The 26103-nt window shown below is 39.4% G+C and overlaps 1 pseudogene and 2 gene segments (V, D, J or C); all 3 read right to left on the reverse strand.

Moving 5' to 3' along the window:
- Positions 1-1903: 1903 nt before the first annotated feature.
- LOC308497844 (T cell receptor alpha variable 2-like) lies at positions 1904-2424 on the reverse strand. The segment is given in 2 exons: positions 2361-2424; positions 1904-2199 (listed from the first exon to the last, which is right to left on the reverse strand).
- An 18569-nt stretch (positions 2425-20993) lies between these two features.
- Positions 20994-21512, reverse strand: LOC308497845 (T cell receptor alpha variable 2-like). The segment is given in 2 exons: positions 21449-21512; positions 20994-21289 (listed from the first exon to the last, which is right to left on the reverse strand).
- A 2027-nt stretch (positions 21513-23539) lies between these two features.
- Positions 23540-25444, reverse strand: LOC308497846 (small ribosomal subunit protein mS39-like; annotated as a pseudogene). The gene has a single exon. The product of its transcript is annotated as a small ribosomal subunit protein mS39-like (transcript).
- Between the last annotated feature and the right edge of the window lie 659 nt (positions 25445-26103).

Below are 26103 nucleotides of genomic sequence, written 5' to 3' on the forward strand. Positions count from 1 at the left end.
ACCAACTTTTTAGGAGGCTTATATCTTTACTTCTCCATGAGAAATATGTCTGATTGTTTAGTGGTTCCCCTCAAAGGGTGCTGTGGGAGGAAATGACTGTATTTATTAATCAAGTGTGCTCAGTGTTAAAAGGAGGAAAGTTTTATGCTATGCAAATTTATGCGATGGTTAGAACTTATGAGCACTCACTTGCAATGGCAAGACTGATGTAAAACACTTAAAGCTCTCAGTCTTGAAAAGTAGAAAACATTTAGTCTTCACACTAGCTTCCAGTTAAAGAAATGTTCCTTAACAGCTACATAAGTAGGAAAGGATTCAGGGACCTTCACACAATATCCTGGACACTCCAAGGATTTCTAGGGTCTTGACTGAGCTTTCAAAATTGAACAACATGACTTCAATAGATATTCTGCTTATGTGCTTTGATTCATGACGTTAATGAGGAATTATTCATCAATTGACTTGTGAGTATAATGTTAAGCCATTTACATTCCTTGCCACACTTATTCTTCCTAATATTCCACATTTTAAATGTAAGGACACTGGAGTTTAAAAAATTAAAGTAATTTACTCAAGTCACCCCTAAAGAAATAGAACAAAGGTTTTAACTCATATTTTTCTGAAATCAAAGGCATTCTTCCCACTAAATTACACCGAGAATATCAATTTTCATCATTGTTTTTAGAAAACCTTTCAATATTGGAAAATACCCCCATTGTCATAATAAAATTATGTAACATAGACTTCAATGGGCCAAGCAGAACTTTACAGGTCATCTTGTCACTCGAGTATATACGAAACGCTGACCCCACAAGTATGTGCCAATTAACTAAAACAGCCCCTAGATAATTCCTTCTAAACCACTGATAACACGCAATTATCATCTTTATCATCTACCTTCTCTAGCGCCTCCTCCTCATTTCTATGCCCTTATAGATTTATGTGCACATACTCTAATGAAAACGTCACATTTTTCCTTATCAATTTAACAATTTACTCCCCATCTGGACCACATGACTGTTCTGCCCAAATCTCCAATTTCTATAGAAAGAACCTTTAAGTTCACAGTAAATAGACATGAACTGTTTCCCCAAACTACATCTAGCTACATTGTAAGCTGGGTGTAGTGATGTCTGTTTGGAGATCTGTCTTATGCAAGACATGTGAGTTAATGGGGACTCATATAAATTAATAAGAAAGCCCTTTCTGAACATCAGACTCTGAAAATACATTGTATTTATTTGAGATGCAGGAGAGAAAAATCAATACAAAATAATATTGTTGGAACAAGGAGGAAAATCAGTGCTTTTTCTGCGAACTTTAACAAAGAATCAAATCCAACTTAAAAAAACAGATTTTTTTTCATATAGATTATGAATTCTAAACAAAATGGGGAAAATCCATGATTTGACCTCTGCTCTTCTAACTCCGAATAAAAGGGACCATAAATCAGTGGCCCTCTTAACTCAGTGGACTGAAGAGTTTTTTTAGTTTCTCAGGGTCTAATACTTTCACTCACTCACACCCAGTTTTCTCACTCTTTCCTTGTAGTTTACTATGAGTTCAAGCTACATCTCAGGTGTGTTGTTATGTTCTAGAAATTATATTTCTAGAAATATAAGCCAATGGGAACTGTTCAAAGTGCACACTACAGACGGGAATCTATACAGACATATAGACTCCAAGGACTGAGAGTGAGGGAAATTTTACTGTCCTGTGGATTTTCCTCTCCTTGTCACCAAAGAACTGAGAGGTTCATGATATTGAGTCTGGACTCAAAATTGTTCTGATAGTGGAGCCAATGGAAAAGCTTGGGAACAATAAATTAGGGGGGAAGCAATTGTTACTCTTTTCGAGGTCGCCTCCTGCAAAGGCTGTGATCTCCCTGTTTCTGTTCAGCTCCTCATGGGTTCCGTGCCTCTGTGCCCCCCACAGCACAGTAGTAAGTGGCAGCATCTGCCACCTGCACCTGGAGGATGAGCAGTGAAGAGGAGAATCGCTCATATGTCATGTGGTAGCGCCCCTGCTGAGAAGGCCTCGAGCCCCTTACAAGGAGTCTTGGTGCAAGTCCAGGGAAGTGAAGGTACCAGAAGAAGTCATAAGCATTGGATATGGAGTGATTGCAGGAGATTTCCGCCACAGCTCCCTCTGAAGATACCACAGAGGAAGGCTGAAATACTTGGTCCTTATTCTCTGCAACTGCAGGAAACAAACAAAGAAGGTCTGAATTTCATGCTGCTATTTCCTTGTTGATGACTTTTTAGGTACTGTGATTAGTAATTAATCTGGCTTTTTTTTAATTAGTCCAAACTGTAAGATAATGGCATATGCTTTTCTTATACCAGAAAGAGCCTACTTACCCTTCCAGAGGGAGCTGAGGAGAAGCCCCAGCCACACCGCTTCCAGAGTGCTCTGCAAAGCCATAGCCACACCACAGCTGGTCTCAGGCCTCAGCTGTAAGCGTGATGCTCACCAGGAAGCTCTCTTAAGGACTGTTTTGCTTTTTTTTTTCCTTTTGTCAATGACATCATCAGCCAGAATCTGCACTATAGAAGAGTGACAGCAGTTGTGAGGCTGCTTATTAGTGGCTTCAAGTCCTTTGTTCTGAGAAGGTTGTCTTACAAGGATGTAGCGTTTCAGAGGTCACTGCACTTGTGCAAATTTAATCACTGGAGAAGCTTGTTTCCTTTTCTAACGTTGTCAGAAGAAATCTGTGATTGTTGGAGACTGCATCATTATTCATATTAAAGTGATATGTTTACACAAAAATACTCTGCATTTATCACATGTGATCATAATGAAATGCTAACATGAAAAATAATAATCATGAAACTTTAGTAACTGCTCTAGGGGAACGTTTTTCTTTTTATAAGGCACTAAAATTACTATATAAACATATTCATTAAAATTTGACCCATTGCTTTCAAGGTCGTCTTTATGTTTTTCTGTATCCAAAAGAAGCTGGGTCAAGGAAGACCCAATACCTGTATTTGGAGATGATCTCTTTGGATGGTACCTATCCTCATTTTGTAGCCTGACACTGTCCCCTCTTTATTAATGCTAGGCTTAATAGTTCTCCCTCTTGCTTTGATTGCTTTATACAGGCTTTCATGGGATTTTATCTGAAAAAGAAGAATTAAACAGGTTTGTGGCAATTCTAAGTTTATACGTTAAGGAGCTTGTATGTTCACCACCTAGTGGACCATACAGGAACTGACGCAATATTATTTCCCCAGCCTCCTCTGAGACAGTCTTCACAGCTTCCCACAGATTGAAGAGGTTTGATGCTCTTTGCTTTTGTTCAAATTCCTCTTTCTTATTCAGTTCACAAAGACTGCGAAGGCGATCCAGAGGAAATAACTGCCTTCTTGGAAAGCCTTTGGTTACTGAAAGATGTTCTTCATTCCGGGGGCTGGTTATTTGAACACATACTTCCAAGGAGTTAAATATTTCTTTCTCATTTTAAGATGATTACTTGAATCATTTCCTTATCTTTTTCTTTTTTAAATAGTCTTCCAGGTCAGAAGAAATTAGGTTTGTCCTTCATCTTTTTTCTGTGTGTCCTGGGATATTCTTAATTATGATAAGGTGACAGTTTAAGTCCAATGGAGACATTTTATTTATATTTGTGACCCCAAAGCTTCCAAATAAAATACAGAATTCCAACATGGCTAGAAAGTTAGGAAGGAATAAAAGCAAACAAATGGGCACAGTCTATTTTCGTGAAAGGACTAATATGGTAACTGTGATTATTTTGAGGTCTGAAATTTCTGACAACTGAAACATAAAAGGAATCACAAACGGAATACAATAATACAAATAAGCTGATTAAGTGTGCAAGCCACTTCTTTCTGAAGCCAAGTGGTATATAGCTGTAGGTAACTTAAAACTCGTTTTAGATTACAGGTTATGTATATCAGGTTCAAAATTTCTAACTACTGCAAAATATTTTAGCATGTGCTTCCTCTACATTTACTTTCAGTCCCCTAGTGGTGGACTCATAACCCTAGTGATGACTCATAACTGGTGAGCCATCAACGAGTGGTGGACTCACAACCCTATCAACACAGCAATGACCATATACTTATATTTCCCCTTATCAATTATTTGACAATTTCTTTGGGGTATGTATCCACCAAGGGTCATCCATTCATAGTATATATGCATACTCTATTTTACTAATTAAACATTCAAAGTGGTGACAGTCACATACACTTCTACCAGCAGTGCATGAGCATTCCATTCCTTCCACATCTTCAACAACATTTGGTATTAGAAAAAACATAAAAATGTCTAAATGTTAGTAATATACTGAGTGCAGAGTCTCATTTTAATTTGTATTATTCTGACTATACGTAAAATTGCACCACTTGTGTTTTCTTTTCTAACATTAGATATTTAAATGATTTTTCCACCTAAAAAGGTCCAAAACCTTCACCTAGGGCTTGCCTGGAAGTTGTAAAAGATAGAGGTGAACGATAGGCAGAGTTGTAAACTTCTGATGTAAATGCTGAAGGAGTGTTCAAACCTGTACACTAGGCAAAGCATAGAAGGCCTACTGGTTCCAGGATTTAAGGAAATTTCTGTCCGATTACTTGCTGACCACATAGCTCATCACAGAAAGTCCAGTAGCCACATGACAAAAACACACACTTCAGAAATTAATTCAAGAAACTCACTAAACAAACTGAGAGCTAACACAACCAAAAACAGCAACCTCAAAACAATAGGAGATGCTTGCCAGTGTTATCATATTATATTATTTAAATGTTGAGTTTTCAAAAACAACACAAAAATGATAATACATGCAATAAAACAAGAAGAACCGGTCCACACAGAGGAAAAGAGTAGAGAAAAAGAGCAAAGAGCTTGAAGAGGCTACCAATTGCACTTACTAGACAAAGACTTTAAATCAATTTTTTAAAATATGTTCAAAGAACTAAAGAAAACCAAGTATAAAGAAATAAAGGCTAGTGTAAGAATATTCCCACACCAAATAGAGAATATCAATAAAGAGATGAAATTATTTGAAAAGAGCCAAAAAACTAATACATTTCAATGGATTGAAACCATACAAATAATTTTCTTCTACCATGATGGAATGATATTAGTAACCAATTAAAGAAGGAAATTTGACACAGTCACAAATTTGTGGAAATTAAACAACACAGTCCTAAATTAAGCAATAAGTCAAAGAAGAAATCACAAGGGAAAATAGAGAATCATTTAAGATGAATGAAAACTAAAACACAGTAAGATCTTACCAAACAACTTATGCGATGCATCTAATGCTGTGAACACCTATCTAATAAAGAGAAAAATGTCAAAACAATAATCTGACTTTCCACCGTAAGAAACTAGGAGAAGAGAGCAAACTAAACTCAAAAGAAAGCTTTGGAAGGAAATAAAGACTGGAGTACAAGAAATAAATGAAATAGAGACTATAAAGAGAGACTAACAAATGAAATAAAAAGTCAGTTCTTCTGAAAGGTCAACAAAAGTGACAAAATTTTAGCTACTGGCCAAGAAAAAAGGAGAGAACACTAAAATTATTAAAGTCAGGAATGGGAGCATTACAACCAACCTTACAGAAATAAAAAGAATTATAAAGAGAATACTATGAACAATTATATGCCAGCAAATTGGATAACCTAGATCAAATGGACAAATTCCTAGAAAGACATAAACTACTATAACTCACTCAAGAAGAAATAGAAAATATGATTAGACTTATAACAAATAAAAAGATCAAATCAATAATTTTTTTTAAATCTCAGAAGAAAAAGTTCTGGGCCAGATGGCTTCACCAGTGAATCGTACTGAAGGCTTAAAGAAGTACCTCCCCCAGACTTCACAGAAAGATGACAGAGTAAGTAATGCTGTGCTCGACTCTTCCCATCACCATGTAAAAATTACAACTTCATGATTAAACAATCACCCCAGAGGTCCACCTGAACACTAGGTGTACAGAATTCTTGTATCTCAATATTTAAACAAGCAGCTACATGAAGACTGGTAGGGGGTGGGTCCCACACTAACATGCGGCCATTAAAAATCCAGAAGAATATCTTGGCTGTAGAGATCCCCGCTAAATGATTGAGAGGTCTCAATCACACACTAGGCTCCTAGCTAAGACCACAACAGCTAGAAAAAGACATCCACACAACATCGGGCTGTGAATATCACCAAACTTTCTGTCCCAGTGAGATGGAGAGCTGTTTCATGGACTCTCTTAAAGGCATTCCTCTTAAAGTTCCCATAGAGAGTGGTGCTTGCTGAAGGTCTTACTTGCTCTGACTTCCAGCAATGGGCTGCACCTCAAAGATCACCAGGGAAACACAGGTATGATGTACACTGTCTGGCCTCAAGGCAAGGGCTGGAGGGGCAGCTCTATCTACCATTTTGCTATTAGTGGACCCTCACCACACAGAATTGGCAGGCAGGCACCATCATTTCTTTGCTAAGCCTTCCGCAAGCCAGCGTGCAAATGAAGGTGGTCACCAAATCTGAGTCTCCGTCAAACTCACCCTACCCTAGTGATTCCTTGAGAACCCCCCTCCCCTCCTCCAATGCGTGCACAGGCAAGACCTACTGCAGTGGCTTTTGCTCACAAGTTGATAACCTCAACCCACACTGTGGAATTCCATAAAATCTCTGAAAAATCTACAAATCCCAAAGAAGCAGAAACTGGCCTTGGCATGCCTTATACCACTTGATAAGTGAGCCTCAGTCCGGCACCAGTGGCAGGCAGCCTCTGTTCACAACATAGACTCCGCCAGTCACCTGCACATTCAACACAGGTTGCTCAACTGCAGATCAATTTGTAGGTCTTATCAGGTGTCTCTGGGCTAGGAACAGGAAACAGCTTTCCTGGGCCTGCACTAGGGCCCCTCCCAAGGGACTCAGGAACAAATACACCCCAGGAAAATCATCAGACCACACCAGAGCTCCACCCAACAACCTTCACAAAGGACACACCCAAAAAATGAATACAGCAAACACTAGAGCCCAGCTACAGTGAATCCCACTCCATGCAATTTGATCCCAACAACAGTTCACCAGCTACAGTGAATCCCACTCCATGCAATTTGATCCCAACAACAGTTCATCTGAGGACTGGAGTCACAGCCAGTCCTCAAGCCAGTCAGCCTGGGGGTCAATCCCACCCACCGACATGTCAATAGTAATCTATGCTAAACTGCAACAGGAGGGTACATACAATCCACACACGGGACATCCCTGGAGCACCTGAATCACGTGACTAGGGAAACTCTGCCACTCACACCCTAGGACACCTACTAACTAAGAAAAGTCTGCCAGGATTAGGACACATAGCAGATCTACCATTAAAACAAACACAGGGAGGCATCCAAACTGAGGAGACAAAGAAACATGTCCCCAACAAAAGAGCAGAACAACATTTCAGAAAAAGAACTAAGCAAAAGGGAGGCAAACAATCTACTAGATACAGCGTTCCAAACACTGGTCAGAAGGATGCGCAACGAACTTAGGGAAAGAATAGATGAACTCAGTGAGAACTTCAACAAACAGAGAGGAAACATAAAGAAAAACAGAACCATAGAAAAGAATCAGCCAGACATGAAGAATACAATAACTAAAATGAAGAATACACTAGAAGAAATCAACAGCAGATTAGATGAAGCTGAGTATTGAACCAGTGAGTTGGAATATAAGGCAGCAGAAAACATCCAATTGGAACAGAAAAATGAAAAAAGAATTTTAAAAAATGAGGATAGTTTAAGGGGACTGTGGGACAACAGCAAGTTACTAAAATTCTCATCAGTGGGAAACCAGAAGGAGAAAAGAGAGAGAAAGGAATTGAAAACTCGCTTTAAGATATAATGACTAAAAACTTACCTAACCTGGCAAAGGAAATAGACATACAAGGCCAGGAAGAACACAGATTCCTAACAAGGTGAACCCAAAGTAGCTCACACCAAGGCACATCATAATTAAAAAGTCAAATGTTAAAAACAAAGAGAGTTATAAAACGAGCAAGAGAAAAGCAGTTAGTTACACAAAGGAGCTCCCATAAGACTGTCAGCTAATTTCTAAACAGAAACTTTGCAGGCCACAAGGGATTGGCATGAAATATTCAAAGTGATAAATCGCAGTGGTTTCCAACCAGGACTACTCTACCCAGCAAGGTTAACATTTAGAATTGAAGAACAGATAAAGAGTTTCCCAGACAAGAAAAAGCTAAACGAGTGCATCAACACCAAACCAGTATTACAAGAAATGTTACAGAGACTTCTTAGAGAAGGAGAAGAAGTAGTAGTAGGAAAACAGAAATGAGAAGGAGGAGGAAGAGGATGAGAACAAGAAGAATGAGTCAGAGAAGAAGAAGAAGAAGAAGAAGAAGAAGAAGGAGGAGGAGGAGGAGGAGGAGGAGGAGGAGGAGGAGGAGGAGGAGGAGGAGAAGAAGAAGAAGAAGAAGAAAAGGAATCAAAAATATGAATAATAAAATAGTAATAACTACTTACCTATAAATAATTACTATAAATATAAATGGTTTAAATGCTCCAATCAAAAGATATAGGGTGGCTGAATGGATAAGAAAACAAAACCCATATCTAAGCTACGGACAAAAGACTGACTTCAGATCAAAAGACATGCACAACTGGAAGTAAAGGGATGGAAAAAGATGCAAAAGGATATGAAAAAATAAACTGGGGTAGCAACACTTATACCAGACAAAATAGACTTTAATACAAGGGTAGATCAGCAGACAAAGTGGGGCGTTGCATAATGATAAAAGGATCAATCCAATAAGAGGATATAACTTTTGTAAACATTTCAGTACCCAATGTAGAAGAACCTAACTATATAAAGCTAATATTGACAAACATAAAGGGACAGGTTGACAGTAATACAAGGGGGCATTAACTCCCCATTGAAATCAATGGATACATCATCCAGAAATAAAAATGAACAAGGAAACAGAGGCCTTAAAAGACACAGTAAACCAGATGTATTTAATCGATACTTTTAGAACATTTTACCCCAAATCAGTAGAACACATATTCTTTTCAAGCACACATGAAACATTGCCCAGAATAGACTGCATCATAGACCACAATGCAAGGCTCAATGAATTTAAAAGACTGAAATGAGAGCAAGTATCTTCTCCTTTTATAATGGTATGAAACAAGAAGTCAATTACAATAAGAAAAGTGAAAAACACACAAACATATGGAGGCTAAATAACATGCTACTAACCAAAGAACAGGTTAACAATGAGATCAAGGGAGAAATTAAATAATATCTTGAGACAAATAATAATGAAAATGCACAGATCCCAAACCTGTGAGACACAGCCAAAGCTGTTCTAAGAGTGAAATTCATAGCAATAAAGGCCTTCCTCTACAAACAAAACCCTGAAATATACAATCTAAACCTACACTTAAAGGAACTGGCTAACGAAAAACAATCAAGACCTAAGAGTGTAAAAGGAATAAAATAATAAACATCGAAGTGAAATTAAACAAAATGGACTCTAAAAACACCATACACAGAAATTAATGGAACCAAGAGCTGGTTCTTTGAAAAGATAAATAAAATAGATAGGGCCGGCCTCATGACTCAAGTGGTTGGAGCACCATGGTCCTAACTCTGAGGTCGCAGATTTGATTTCCAGATGGGCCACCGAGCTGCTCCCTCTACAGCTAAGATTGTGAACAACAGCTCTCCTTGGAGCAACACTGTCATCAGCTGCCGGAGGATCCTATGAGCTGCTGTGTCCTATCACATGCTGCTGTGTGCTGCCGTGGGCTGATGTGTGCTGCCATGAGCAGCCGATAGCCAGCATGAGTGGCTGATGGCCAGCATAAGTGTACAGCAGCCATCGCAAATGGCTGGGAGCCAGCAAGAGCTGCTGTGAGAGGCCAACCAACAACTGGTGACCATCTGCCTCTGCCAGGGTGGGGGGAGGAGCACAAGGCTCATAAAACCATCATGGGCCAGGGAACTGTGTTCTACACAACTAGACTGAGAAACAACAGCTTGAACTGGATTGGGTGGGGAGGCAGAAGAAAGGTGAGAAAAATAAAATAAAATAAAATTGATAAATCTTTAACCAGGATCATCAAGAAACAAAGAGAGAGAACTCAAATAAATGAAATCAGAAATGAAAGAGGAGAAGTGACAAGTGGCACCAAGGATTACAAGAATATACTATGAACAATTACATGCCAACAAATTGGACAACCTGCAAGACATAAATAAATCCCACAAATATACAATGTTGCAAAGATTGAATCAAGAAGAAACAGAAAATCTGAACAGACTGATAACTAGTAACAAAATCAAATCAGTAATGGAAAACCCAAAAAACAAAAGTCTTGAACCAGATGACTTCACTGTTGAATTTGTTACCAAACACTGCAAGAATTTACACCTATACTCCTCTATTCCAAAAAATGGAAGAGGAGGGAAGGCTCCCAAACTCATTTTATGAGGCCAGCATTATCTAATTCCAAAACCAAAGATATTACAAAAAGAATTATAGGCCAATATTCCTGATGAACATAGATGCAAAAATCCTCTATAAAATATTAGCAAACAGAATTCAGCAATAAATTAAAAGTGTCAAATACCATGATCATATTAGATTTATTCCTGAGAAGCAAAGCTGTTTCAATATCCTTAACGCGATACACCACATAAACAAAATGAAGGTTTAAAAATCACATGATCATAACAATGCATGATCATAGATGCAGAAAAAGGATTTGACAACATCCAGCATTGTTTATTGTAAAAACTCTCAACAAAGTAGGGATGGAGAGAACATATCTCAAAATAATAAAGGCCATATATGACAAACCCACATCTAATATCACAGTAACAGGGAAAAGATAAAAATGTTTTTCGTAAGATTAGGAACAAGAAAAAAATGTCCACCTTCACCACTTTTATTTGACATAATATTGGAAGTCCTAGCCACAGCGACCAGAGGGAAAAAAAAATAAAAGGCATCCAAATTGGAAAGGAAGAAGTAAATGTGTCATTATTTGCAGATGACAAGATGCTGTATATGCAGAACTTTATATAGTCTACAAAAAAACTATTAGAACTTATCAATGTATTCAATAAAGTAGCAGGATACAAAATTAATGTTCAGAAATTGGTTGCATTTCTATACACCAATAGTGAACTATCAGAGGGTGAAATTAAGTAAACAATCCCATTTACAATTGCATCTCAAACACAAAAACAAACAAACAAAAAAACACCTAGGAATAAATTTAACCAAGAAGGTAAAAGACCTGTACTTGGAAAATTACAAGACACTGAAGAAAGAAATTGAAGAAAATACAAACATATGGAAGCATACACAGTGCTTATGGGTAGGAAGAATAAACATTGTTAAAATGTACATACTACCCAAAGCAATCTACAGACTCAATGCAATCTCTATCAAAATACCAATGGCATTTTCACAGAATTGGAACAAATAAACCTAAAATTTATGTGGAACCACAAAAGACCCTGAAGAGCCACAGCAATCTTGAGAGAGAACAAAGTTGGTGGTATCACGCTGCCTGACATCAAGCTATACTACGAAGCTATAATGCTCAAAACAGCATGATAGTGGCACAAAAAGAGACACATAGAGCAATGGAACAGAATAGAGAGAAATAAATCCAAGCCTATATGGTCAATTAATCTATGATAAAGGAGGCAAATATATACAGTGGGGTAAAGGCAATCGCTTCAATAAATGGCGGTTGGGAAAATGGACAGATGCATGTAAAAACATGAAACTAGACCATTTTCATACACCATGTACAAGAAAAACTGAAAATGCATTAGAGACTTAAATGTAGGATCTGAAACCATAGGACTCAGTTGAAAACATAGCCAGTAAACTCTTTGACTTTGCTCTTAAAAATATTTCTTTGAATATATTTCCACAGACAAGAAAACAAAAAAATAAATAAATAAACAAGTGGGACTACATGTAACTTAAAATATTTTGCATAACAAAGGAAACCATCAACAAAAACAAAAAACTACCTACGGGAGAACATATATGCCAATGATACATTTTATAAGGGGTTAATGTGCAAAATACATTTAAAAAACTCATGCAGTTTAACACCAAAAAACCCAACAATCCAATTTTAAAAATGGGTAGAGGACCTGAATAGACGTTTCTCCAGAGGACATACAGATGGCCAATGATATATGAAAAGATGCTCAGCATCAGTAATTATCAGAAAAATGCAAATTAAAATCACAATGAAATATCACCTCACATCTGTCAGAATGGCTATCATCAATAAATCAAAAAATGAAAAGCGTTGGTGAGGATGTGGAGAAAGGGAGCCCTCATGCACTGATTGTGGGACTGCAAATTATTGCAGCCAGTATGGAAAACAGTATAGAGTTTTCTCAAAACATTAAAAATATAATTACCTTATGACCCAGCAATTCCACTTCTGGGTATATATCCCAAGAAATCCAAAACTCTGATTCGAAAAAATATATGCACTCATATGTTCATTGCAGTGTTATTTACAATAGCCAAGATTGGAAGCAACCTCAGTGCCCAACAACGTTCAATTGAATAAAGAAGAAGTGATACATACATGCAATGGAATATTACTTGACCATAAAAAGAATGAAATCTTACTGTTTATGACAACGTGAATGAACCTAGAGGATATTATGCTAAGTGAAATAAGTCAGACAGAGAATGACAAATACCGTATGATTTCACATACATGTGGAATCTAAAACAACAAAATAACTCCAAACAAAACAGAAACACATTCATAGATACAGAGAAAAAACTGATAGCTGGAGATGGGAGGGGGCTCAGCGGGCTGAGTGAAAAAGGTGAAAGGATTAAGAGGTACACATTGGTAGTTACAAAATAGTCACAACAATGTAAAGTACAGCATAGGAAATATAGTCAACAATATTGTAATAACTATGTATGGTGTCAAAAGGGTAGTAGATTAATCAGGGGATCACTTCATAAGTCACATGTCTAATCACTATGCTATGAGCCTGAAACTTCTATAATATTAAATATCAACTGTAATTGAAAAATAACATAGAAATGTATCTGGGTATATATGGCAATTTATCGTACTATAAATGTAGTATTTCAATTCTATGGGGCAAGAGTACATTTTTGTTTTCCACCCCTTTTGCATGCTTGGACCTTGGGAAGTATATTTAAATGTTAAGATTCCGAAGTGGCAATCAACACAGAAGGTTCTCTGCAACTTGCACTTATCTGTGAAGAGTACATTTTTTAATACATGGTTTTCCTACTATTGGCTCTCCGTTTCAAAAAAATAAACAAAAGTAGGTACCTAAGTACAACTTTATTTCTTTGGGGGCATGCTTTTTAACCTAAATAGAGCTGCTAACTTTGTGTAGAATCAACCCCATTAACTGGCCAAATGTGCAAGCCAAGCAGAGCTAATTCTACCAGCTGACTCCCACAGCCACCAGTTAGTCCAGGGATGAGCAACTGACTCACAGGAATCAACCAGAACCCCTCCCAGAATATTCTATACTGAAGAGAGAAGGGGTTGGGAAAGAGAGAGAGAGAGAGAGAGAGATCAAGTCCAGTCCGAGTCATGGGTGTACATAAGATGCAAGTCTAGGACCTATAAGGAGCCGACATGTTTAAAGGAAATGTTTAAATCCTCCCTTGATTTGATTTCTGCTCCCATTATTCAATCTCTCTCTCTTTCTCTGTCTCCCCTCCCACTCTCCCTCCCTCCCTCTCTCTCTTTCACTCTCCCTCACCTTCCTTCACATCTAAGTTACCTCTACACTAGCATTTATCAAACTGATCTGTTGGTTACTATTTATTCCTACCACCAACAATTTTTTTGACAGTGACTGATTTGGAAATCATGGCTACACAACTGCTGAAATCAGTCTCAAGCTTCAAGGAGCCTACGGGTTGGCAGAGAAGTGGGGTGGTGACAACCAACCCCAGAGGCAGACAGCTTGTATTTCAATTTGCTGTTTTACGAGTTTTGTGACTTGAGTGAGATACTTAAACTCGCAGTGCCTTCATTCCTTCATCAGTTAAGTGAAGCTCCTGGTAATACTTGTGAGAATGAGATGGGTCATAAATGTGTACACCTGGTACATGAGGATCAAGGATATCTTTTTTCACCTCTTTATGATCAGTACCTAGCATCTAAGGATTCAATAAATATTTCTTGAATGAACAAGTCCTGTGACTTTACATTGTAATTGAATTATAAGTGACAGAACTTGGGACCACACTTCCCTCTTGTGGAGGGACACAAAGGCTTCAGGGAAATGGTTTTCACTGTACTTGGGGCTTTGTGTTTAGCTCTCCCAGCAGCCCCACCACTGTGTCTCTCCCAGCACAGAAGTACACAGCAGAGTCACTCCCAAGGGCAGACGATTTCTTCAAGTGGAAAGACATTTGGCTCGTATTAAATTCAGCCACAAACCCAAAGCTGCCTTTGACCAGGTTGTCCCCCGGGAAGTATTTCAGAAGAAACTGGAGTCCTTGGTTGGGATACTGGACATACCAAAACAGAAAACGGATCCCAGAAGTCAAATAGGTGCATTTCACAGTCAGAGGATCCCCTTCGGTGACAGTGACCTGATCATCCGGCTGACTCACCAACTCTGCTCTCAGTGCACCTGTAAAGTAATCCACACTGCGTCAGTAGAACAGCTGAGAAGAAGGTCAGTGGAAAATACAAGTGGAAAATGGGAAGGGAATATACTCACTCAGTGAGAAGAGAATCCAAAGTGTGGAGATGCATGCAGAGGCCATGGCGTAAGCTCAGCTGGCTGGAGGCACCTTTTCAGCTCCCCTCAGCTGGACATATGGCCCCACCCCAGACACTGGCTTTAGATTAGGGCCCAGCAACCCTGTGTCAGCACTGTGTTTATAGAAATGACCCTTCCTCAGGGACCCTTCGTGGCATCTACGCCTTCTCTCTCTTGAGCAAGCTCTTGGTTCAGGCTCCTCAGACTTCTATGGGGAGCAAGACTGTTCCATACCTTGCCCAGCAGGAATCCTCACACTGGAGCACCCCCTAGTGTCCGCCCACAGAACCCACTGGCTGACTACTGTCAAGTAGCCACAGGTCATTTGCATCCAGGTCTTACCACAGGACCAGACTATCGACGTTTACACTGTGCACGAGGAATTGAGGGGGAATTGAATATTCTAGGAGAAGACACAAGCGTTTGTGAATCAAAGTGGAAAAATGAATGCTCAGGGATCAAGCTTTAAATGATTTATGGGGGCTGGCCCGGTGGCTCAGGTGGTTAGAGCTCCATGCTCCTAACTCCGAAGGCTGCCGGTTCGATTCCCACATGGGCCAGTGGGCTCTCAACCACAAGGTTGCGGGTTGGATTCCTCGAGTCCCGCAAAGGATGGTGAGCTCCGTCCCCTGCAACTAAAATTGAACACGGCACATCGAGCTGAGCTGCCTCACAGATGGGTCAGTTGGTTGGAGCACGTCCTCTCAACCACAAGGTTGACTGTTTCGACTCCTGCAAGGGCTGTGCCCCCTGCAACTAGCAATGGCAACTGGACCTGGAGCTGAGCTGCGCCCTCCACAACTAAGACTGAAAGGACAACTTGACTTGGAAAAAAGTCCTGGAAGTACACACTGTTCCCCAGTAAAGTCCTGTTTTCCTTCCACAATAAAAATCTTTTTAAAAAATGATTTATGCACTTAAGATACTATAGAGGTAGAATTAGGGAAATAAAAATATTTTAATAAAGTGGGAAAATAAATAGAAAGAAGAAGGGAAAGTGTAGCTTTGAGTGAAGAGGAAAAGAAAGATAAAGAAGTCAAAATATTAAAAAGAATGAGGCAAGAGAAGAGAAATGATAAGGAAGAATGAGAACCTTGTTATTCTCTTTAGAAAGAATTCAGACATGACTTCTGTATAAACCTTTTGACCAAAAGATAACTCAGGTTTGTCTCCAATGGGGATTTTCTCCTTAATGATCTCTAGTTAAAGATTCATGTAAAAATAAGTTTGAATCTTCTCTTGAAACACTTTTAGAAAAAGAAAAGATAGGCATGGTGTTATGTACACTTCCTGCCACATTGGTCCTAGTAAACAGTACATCATAAAGAAAAGGAAAAAAACCTCTATGCAGGAGTTATAAAATACAGATTTTCCACATGGAGATGCTATTTAAGACAGATCAAATAAAATGCATAAGGGGCAAAAACTGAAGGTTAACTAAACCAAGTTATGATGATGATAATAAACGACTCAATTTAAGGGTAGGACAGGTTAAAGTTTTGTACAAAAAATACCACAAGATCAGCACAGTGATTATTTAATAGATTCAATTTAAAGGAAACAGGTATCTGTATAAAGACATTGTTCATTCATTTCCCTTATTTTTCTTTAAATAATATCCAAATATACCAAATATTTTACAAAGGAGTAGAAAATCTCTTTGCTTGGAATTAGAAAAAGAAGTGGAAATTAGGTCTTTCTGAAAGCTTTGCTAAAGATCCCTTACATGAATCGTTGAAACCTTCAACCTATGATAACTGTCTTAATTTGGAGTATGTGCACTACCTTTAAACAATAACCTTCAAGTCCCAAAGAGGCCTGTGGTCAATGGGAACATGTAATTAATTTCTTCTCTCCACCTGGAGCCTAAGATGAGTGTTAGTGTTATGTCTTTGAGGGTCCTGGCAATCACGTCAGGAGGATGATTGGAAAAAAGTTTAATGAAAGGAATATTTTTAGATGTGTGAGCAGAATCCAGGGAAATACCAGGAGTGGGTGAAGCATCCTGGGGCTAGCAACAGCCAGAAGGGTTCAGCAGTCCTGGGCCTGAAGAGACAGAGGAGGAAGAATTTACCCAGCCTGGGGACCTGTAACTCGGAGAAGACCCAGACTGCACCTGTGGATTCCCATACAGGAAAGGAAGGAACTTAGAAGAGAAATATCCTGACCATTCTCTCCTGTTGATGCCTCCAAACCCAGCGAGAAGCAAGAGGATAGGAAGACCCTCGATGCAGTGCATAGAAGTCAGCCTGCTGGGCGTAGAGCAGGCTGGAGAATAGACCTGGAGACAAAAACAGAACATGAAAACCCTCACACTGGGGTTTATAGCAGCCCGACCACTCAGGCAAAGATATATGTGTGCCCTAAATACCTGTATGGGCACATCTATACTGCCTTTTGATCAATGTGGCAGGATAAATAAAACAATATAGACTTTAGTAGTGCCTTAATTAAATTTTCCAGGTAATTGTCCAGTGTCTACTTCTTCTATTCACCACAGAAACAGTACAGACTACATACAAATTATGCTTAGAAGTGTAAGTGGATCAAATATTGTCAGCCTCCAGCCATTTAATAATTAATCCCGAAAAGATGGCGAAGTGAGGTGTTCTGTGGCATACCGGCCTTTGGGCAGGGGGTGGGCCGGCCCCCAGGCGGTCAAGTGCTTCTGCTGGCTCATGCGAGGAAGAACATTTTCCTTTAGGTACTTATATATTCATCTCGAAAAGAAAACAAAACCCTGAACTCAGGATTTGGCAAGTATTTCTGTGTCATCTCCTGGAGTGGATAGTCCTGTTTTGTTTATCCAGCCACTTTTTCTAATCTTGAAATATGGATGTCTCTTCTCTACACTTTACCTCCATGATTTGGATTGGAAAGACTGCTTTTCTTTTTTTTCCACCTCTTAAATTCAACTCAGAGAAGATCCTAGGGTGCAGTTATCCTACAGACTTCTCCAGGAAGAAAGAAGCAACTGCCATGTGTTTTCTGCTGCTACTTGCTTAATTGTAAAGAAATTATCTTGCAACCTGAAGGCTGATGTTTAATTAGAAACAGGTACTTAGATGGTGGTATTTGTGAATTCTATACCTTTTGTTCCCAACAAGAAGACTTACATATAAATAGCAAGTATGGATGACATTAGAGTTTTTTTTCATGTCTTCCAGTTTCAGCCACTATCATGATAAGCCCAGTTGAGACTGCAGTAGCAAATTCCAAATATGTGTTGAACTCTGAAATGAAAGAGATGCTAAAAAATCACATATGTATCTAAATCCTGGCTCATCCTGTGATAGATTAACTGCATAAGAACAAAGGTCCAATTTTGCAGTAAAACCTTTGATGTGATAAAGAAGCATAAAGACAAAATATTGCAAGGTTAATTTCATATGTGAATAAACCATCACAATCTCTGTAAAACTCCGTATTTTTACATGTGTGAATCCACATTTTTGAATGAGAAGAGTAATTTTTCTCCTAGAAAAAGAATCTGTTCTTTCTCAGAAGTCTTTGGACATTTGGTATTTTTAAATGTTATTTTTGTTTTTCAAAGGACCACATTGTGCAGCTGCTAACCCTATGAATGCATGTTTGGCTTTAGTGAAAGGTTGGTAACAGGAAACAAAAGTTTTGAGTCCAGTGATGGAATCCTATTCACCTCTGTAGGAGGAGAGGCTGCTATATTACCAATTACTTCATTCTTCTTTATGGAGTCCTATATAGCTCTTGAGACGGTTTTCTGTGCTGCTAGGCTGGAAGAAAGGTGACATGTGGTTTTTCTGCTCTGAAGATGGGATGGACCCTACAGTATAACCTGCCTTCAACTTTGGACATGGAGGAATGGGGGGTGGGGGGGAGTAAGAAGTTTCCATATAACTCCCTTCTCCTAAGAAAAAGGTGTGAAAATGCCTTATGCAGCTCCACCTGACTTTATGGCATTTTACATTCTATAGCTCTGTTTTTTGTAAAATCTTAAATAACTTTTTTCCTTTGACTCAAAAATAAAATAAAATAAAATAAAATAATTAATCCCAAGAGGCTTAAATGAACCAACTCTTTAGGAGGCTTATATCTTTACTTCTCCATTAGAAATATGTTTGATTGTTTAGTGTTCCCCTTAACGGGTGCTATGGGAAGAAGTGACCATATTTATTAATCAAGTGTGCTCAGTGTTACAAGGAGGGAAGTTTTATGCTTTGCAAATTTACGTTATAGTTAGAACTTATGGGCATCCACTTGCAATGGCAAGACTGATGAAGAACCCTTAACACTCTCAGTCTTGAAAGGTAGAAAACCTTAGTCTTCACATTAGCTTCAAGTTAAGGAAATGCTCCTTAACTGCTACATAGGTAGGAAAGGAGTCAGGGACCTTCACACAATATCCTGCACACCCCATGGATTTCTAAGGTATTGATTGAGCTTTCAAAACTGAACAACATACCCTTAATAGCTGTTCTGCTTATGTGCTTTGATTCATGACATTAATGAGGAATTATTCATCAATTGACTTGTGAGTATAATGTTAAGCCATTTGCATTCCTTGTCATACTTATTCTTCCTAATATTCCACATTTTAAATGTAAGAACACTAGAGTTTAAGAAATTTAAACTATTTATTCGTCACCCCTAAAGAAATAGAAACAGGTTTTAACCCCTACTTTTCTGACATCAAAGGTATTCTTTCCTCTAAATTACATTGAGAATATCAATTTTCATCATTGCTTTTAGAAAAGTTTTCAGTATTGGAAAGTACCCCCATTGTTATAATAAAAGTATATAACATGGACTTCAATGGGCCAAGCAGAACTTTACAGTTCATCTTGTCACTTGAGTATATACAAAACGCTGACCCCACAAGTATGTGCCAATTAACTAAAACAGCGCCTAGATAATTCCTTCAAAACCACTGATAACACGCAATTATCATCTACCTTCACTAGAGCCTCCTCTTCATTTCTATGCCCTTACAGATTTATGTGCACATACTCTGATGAAAATGTCACGTTTTTCCTTATCAATTTACCAGTTTACTCCCCATCTGGACCGAATTCTGACTATTCTGCCCAACTCTCAAATTTCTATAGAAAGAACCTTCAAGTTCACAGTAAATAGACATGAACTCTTTCCCCAAACCATTGTAAGCTAGGTGTAGTGATGTCTATTTGGAGATCTGTCTTATGCAAGACATGTGAGTTAATGGAAAACGTTCCCCAAATGCTGCAGGTGGAGGTCTCTGCCATCCTCCAGGGTTGTGCCCCAAAAAGGTACCTCTCTTCACTCCTTATTTGATGACCATTGAGACACGCACATTACAACACAAGGGCACAAAAAGGGGCCTCAATCTGAGACTCCAGGTACTTCTCCCAGAGTGTCTACTGCCTTTCTCAAAAAACTATTTATAAACATCAGAACTCTGTAAATGTTACTGATTTCCCAGGAGATAATAGGAATGTCTCATGTAAAATAATAAGAAAGCCCTTTCTGAACATTAGACTCTGAAATGTGGATTGTATTCATTTTAGATGCAGGGGAGAAAATATCAACACAAAATAAAGTTGTTGGAGCAAGGAAGAAAATCAGTGCTTTTTCTGTGAAACTTTAACAAAGAATAAAATCCAACTAAAACAACCACATTTTTTAATGTAAATTGTGGAATTCTCAACAAAATGGGGAAAATCCATGATTTGACCTTCTGCTTCCTAACTCCAAATAAAAGGGACCATAACTCAATGGCCCTCTTAACTAAGTGGACTCAAGATATTTTTTTAGTTTCTCAGGGTCTAATATTTTCCCTCACCCACATCCAGTTTCTCATTGTTTCCATGTAGTTTATTACGAGCTCAAGCTACATTTCAGATGTGTTGTTACGTTCTAGGCATTATATTTCTAGAGAAACATAAGCCAATGGGAACTGTTCAAAGTGCACACTACAGACGGGAATCTACACAGACATATAGACTCCAAGGACTTGAGAGTGAGGGAAATTTTACTCTCCTGTGGATTTTCCTCTCCTTATCACCAATGAACAGAGAGCTTCATGATATATAGATTCTGACTCAAAATTTTTCTGATAGTGGTACCAAGTGGAAAAGCTTGGGGAACACTAAATTAGGGACGGAAAGCAGTTACTACTCCTCTTTAGTCCGCCTCCTGCAAAGCCTGTGACCTCCCTGTTTCTGTTCAGCTCCTCATGGGTTCCGTGCCTCTGTGTCCCCCACAGCACAGTAGTAAGTGGCAGCATCTGCCACCTGCACCTGGAGGATGAGCAATGAAGAGGAGAATCGCTCATATGTCATGTGGTAGCGCCCCTGCTGAGAAGGCCTCGAGCCCCTTACAAGGAGTCTTGGTGCAAGTCCAGGGAAGTGAAGGTACCAGAAGAAGTCATAAGCAGTGGAAATGGAGTGATTGCAGGAGATTTCCGCCACAGCTCCCTCTGAAGATACCACAGAGGAAGGCTGAAATACTTGGTCCTTATTCTCTGCAACTGCAGGAAACAAAGAAGGCTGTGAGTTTAATGCTGCTATTTCCTTGTTAATGACCTTTTAGGTACTGTGATTATTAATGAATCTGGCTTTTTTTTTAATTAGTCCAAACTGTAAGATAATGGCATACGCTTTTCTAATACCAGAAAGAGCCTACTTACCCTTCCAGAGGGAGCTGAGGAGAAGCCCCAGCCACACCGCTTCCAGAGTGCTCTGCAAAGCCATAGCCATACCACAGCTGGTCTCAGGCCTCAGCTGTAAGCGTGATGCTCACCAGGAAGCTCACTTAGGCCTGTTTTGCTTTTTTTTTTCCTTTTGTCAATGACATCATCAGCCAGAATCTGCACTATAGAAGAGTGACAGCAGTTGTGAGGCTGCTTATTAGTGGCTTCAAGTCCTTTGTTCTGAGAAGGAATGTAGTCTTTCGGAGGTCACTGCTCTTGTGCAAATTTAATCACTGGCAGAGCTTGTTTCCTTTTCTAACGTTGTCAGAAGAAGTCTGTGATTGTTGGAGACTGCATCATTATTCATATTAAAGTGATATATTCGCACAAAAAATATGCTGAATTTACCCCATGTGATCATAATGTGAAAAATAATAATCATGAAATTTTAGTACCTGCACTAGAGGAGAGATGGTGTGTGTGTGTGTGTGTGTGTGTGTGTGTGTGTGTTTTTGTTTTTCGATTTTTTTAAAAGATTTTATTGGGGAAGGGGATCAGGACTTTATTGGGGAACAGTGTGCACTTCCAGGACTTTTTTCCAAGTCAAGTTGTTGTCCTTTCAGTCTTAGTTGTGGAGGATGCAGCTCAGCTCCAGGTCCAGTTGCCCGTAGCTAGTTGCAGGGGGTGCAGCCCACCATTCCTTGCGGGAGTAGAAACCCGTAACCTTGTGGTTGAGAGGACACACTCCAACCAACTGAGCCATCTGGGAGCTGAGCTGCAGCTCAGCTCAAGGTGCCATGTTCAATCTTAGTTGCGGGGGCGGAGCCCACCATCCCTTGCGGGACTCGAGGAATTGAACTCGAGGAATAACCTTGTGGTTGAGAGCCCACCGACCCATGTGGGAATTGAACCGGCAGCCTTCGGAGTTAGGAGCATGGAGCTCTAACCGTCTGAGCCACCAGGCCCGCCCTGGTTTGTTTTTTAAGGCACAGAAATTACTATGTAAACATATTCATTAAAATTTGACCCCTTGCATCCAAGGTTCTCTCTGAAAAAAGCAGAAAAGGAAATCTCAGTTATACTTTTCTGTAACCAAAGAAATTGGATCAAGGAAGACCCAAAACCTGCATTTGGAGATGATCTCTTTGGATGGTACCTATCCTCATTTTGTAGCCTGACACTGTCCCCTCTTTATTAATGCAGGGCTTACTAGTTCTCCCTCTTGCTTTGATTGCTCTATACAGGCTTTCATGGGATTTTACCTGCAAAGGAAGAACTAAACAGGTTTGTGGCAATTCTAAGTTTATACATTAAGGAGCTTGTATGTTCACCACCTAGTGGACCATACAGGAACTGACGCAAAATTATTTCCCCAGCCTCCTCTGAGACAGTCTTCACAACTTCCCACAGCTTGAAGAGGTTTGATGCTCTTTGCTTTTGTTCAAATTCCTCTTTCTTATTCAGTTCACATAGGGATGTGAAGACGATCCAGAGGAAAAGCTGCCTTCTTGGAAAGACTTCTGGTTACGGAAAGATGTTCTTCATTCAGGGCAGTGGTTATTTGAACACATACTTCCATTGAGTTATTTATTTCTTTTTCCCATACTAAGACGGTTGCTTGATTCATTTCCTTGTCTTTCCTTTTTTAAAATAGTCTCCCAGGTTAGGAGAAATTAGTTTTTCCCTCATCTTTTCTCTTTTTTACTGGGATATTTTTTAATTAAGGTGATTGTTTAAGTCTAACAGAAACCTTTTATTTATATTTATGACCCCAAAAGCTTCCAAATAAAATAATGGTGTGCAGAGCTTATGCTGAAATCAAGACCTATATATCTCAAAATGTGTATCCAAAGAAATGAAAGTGTTAGTGCTGCTTTGTTTAAATGGTAAACCTTGAATGGATGGTTTAGTTAAGTATCAATTTAGAAATTTAACCTAAATAAGTCAGTGTTGTATCAACTGTATTTCAAAGTTCATCAAATGTATATTCTTGTTTCACCCATATGATGGTTAACTATTAACATCTCAGTTCTCAAGTGGAATTAGAGTCACTCTGCTAGGCCACAGCTGCTCCTGATTGGCCCATTTTTACTTGCCTTCACTGATGTCACTGCTGCTGTCACTATTGCTGTCACAGGTCAATGCAGTTAGGCTTCCCAGGGCTTCCTTTTGTTCCTGGCTAATTGCAAAGTCAGCTATTACTCTCTGGGTGAGGCTGTCACAAATAGGTAAGAGGAAGGCATTCGCCAGCTTCACTATCTCTGTGACCTGGGCAGGACTGTTGGATGCTTTCGCACTGTCCAAAACCTCATTCAGCAACTCATTTCTAGGGATCTTATTATGCTTCCTGAGAAGCCCCCACCTTTTCCAGGCTCCCTGATTCCTCCCAGCCCTGAAGAACAGGACAGCTATATAGTTCAGAGGGTTGCTGACCAATGAGGAGCAGTCTATCTGGCATCTTGACTTTCAAAAGTAGATTTGTAGTCCACAGCATAGTCAGCAAACACCACAGGAAACTCCAGTGGGTGCTGATCCCTTGCCATGAGCATCAGAATCTCTTCTTTCATGTCACTGAGAAAAGTGTGACCATATTCCTTACTGTCTTTCCAAATTTGAGGAATTATTTCTAGCCTGTTGGCTACATCCCTTGCTTGGAGAAGATCTATCAATGTTTGGGAGTGGGGAAAGAAGACTGAAGATATCAGGTCCTTATACTACTTCAAGGTGACATCAATTTATTCCATTAAACAAAGCAAACTGAAGAACTTGGAATAATAGAAATTACGCTGATGATTGGGTCCAATGAATTTCCAGTGGTCTCCAGTGTTTAAAAGGCCATGTACTTGGTAAGCAAGTTCTAGGTTTCTCATGGCTGACTGAAAAAACATCATTATCTAGGTCCTTTGGGGAAAATTTCTTTCCTATTAATTAGTTCATGATGTTATAGATCATGAGAGATGATCCTTTTGAAGGGCTTTCGTGTTGATAAAACAGCTGAATAACATAGTGGTATGTTGCAAATGAGGGTTCTATTCTGATGGCTTTCTTTTCATGTAAGTTCTGTCAGGCTGGCAGTTTTCCAAATGCATAAAATCTGTGGAGACATTTCAGAATGGTATTAAAAGTATGTAGATTTGGTTTCACCTTCTGTGCAACCATTTGTTTCAGCAGCTCCAATATACCATTCCATTGGTTCTCAGATTTGTCATTCATCATTGCTATTACTTCAATCAGTGAATTGAAGGTGTATAAATCACCATGGAGTTTAATGACTCGGAATATGAGTTTAATGCTAGCACAGGAGCTCGATGCTTCACCATTCGGAATCATTGTGTAGTAGGAATGTGTGTTTTTCTCTGGCTTTACAGCAAAGATTCTCTCAGCATTGTTTTTCGCTCTCCAAGTAACTCCACACTGATGAGCAACCTTCTTAGATTTCTCATTATTTTCTTGTGTGGCCTCTTCCAACTCTTCTGATTTTTCACTTTGTTGAAAATAATAATCAGCTGAGGGATCTTGGTCACCATAGTAACACAATAAATCCAAGAGACTATTAGTTGTTTCCAGAGATACAGTGGTTCCTGCTTGCAAAAAATGATCAAACATATCCACTGAAGCTTTGACTTTTTTGAGTTTGATTTGTTCCTTCAAGGCAGCTTCACTTATGTCTTCAATCTGAGGTTCAAAGTATGCAGGCATTAAACACGATATATGAAGTTCAGCTATTTCCTTCTGAAAATATTTGGGATGTAAATTAATAATACACTTTGCTGCATTCTCCCCAGACTTCTTTGCCAATAAAAATGAACGTGATTCCATAGAGGGTGTTTGTATGCGATAAGGATCATCTTGAAATGCATAAGGGGCAGCTGTGGTATCCCCGTTTACTATGTATGCAAATGCCTGAAGAATGGCCACTTTATCCCAAGTTTTCTTTTTTGGAATGACCAGTTTTTCAAGCCCTGTTACAACAGTTGTCATACAGGGTGTCATGCGGGGTCTCTGGTCCTGCACCCCACATAAGAACGCAGGACATGGTGAGGCCAAACAGGAACACCCACGGAGCCATAGGTAGGGGAGTCACATCACTATATTCTCACTGGCGGCTGGGTTGGAGACACAGGAAGCAGAAGCCACACGATCAGCAACCTGCCGTCCACTTCTCTGCAACCCGCAACCCGCACTCCGCTCTGCTAACTGCAGTCCACGCTTGCCAGCTCAGCCGCCATCTTCTTGCTAGCCCCTGTTTTCTGCTAGCGTAGCCACGGCAGTTGTATTAGTGGCCAATGGCTCACCGGTTACAGCTGACGGCCAACTAGCCACAGCTGATGGCCATCCAATCACAGTTGATGGCCATTTACTACCTGAGCCAGCACCTTTCCATGTGAGGCCAAGAGCCTGGAAACTGCACTCCTGGCTCTGTCCCCCCACATGCCTTTCACCTTCAGGATTACCAAGGGAGGGTAAAGGTGGGCGGGAAAATTTCTGCTATTAAGTTAGACGGAACAGGACGAAAGCAATCATAAAATAGGTTAAAAGCTCATGGCTTGCAAGACTTCCTTCCAGAAGTTAAGGGGTTCAATACATTTCACTTGCCTCAAAGAAATTTTCTAAAACAATCATTTTCATGTCTTATGTCTTTGTTTTCAAAG

This window comes from Rhinolophus hipposideros, assembly GCF_964194185.1.
Source record: "Rhinolophus hipposideros genome assembly, chromosome: 5".
NCBI lineage: Eukaryota > Metazoa > Chordata > Mammalia > Chiroptera > Rhinolophidae > Rhinolophus > Rhinolophus hipposideros.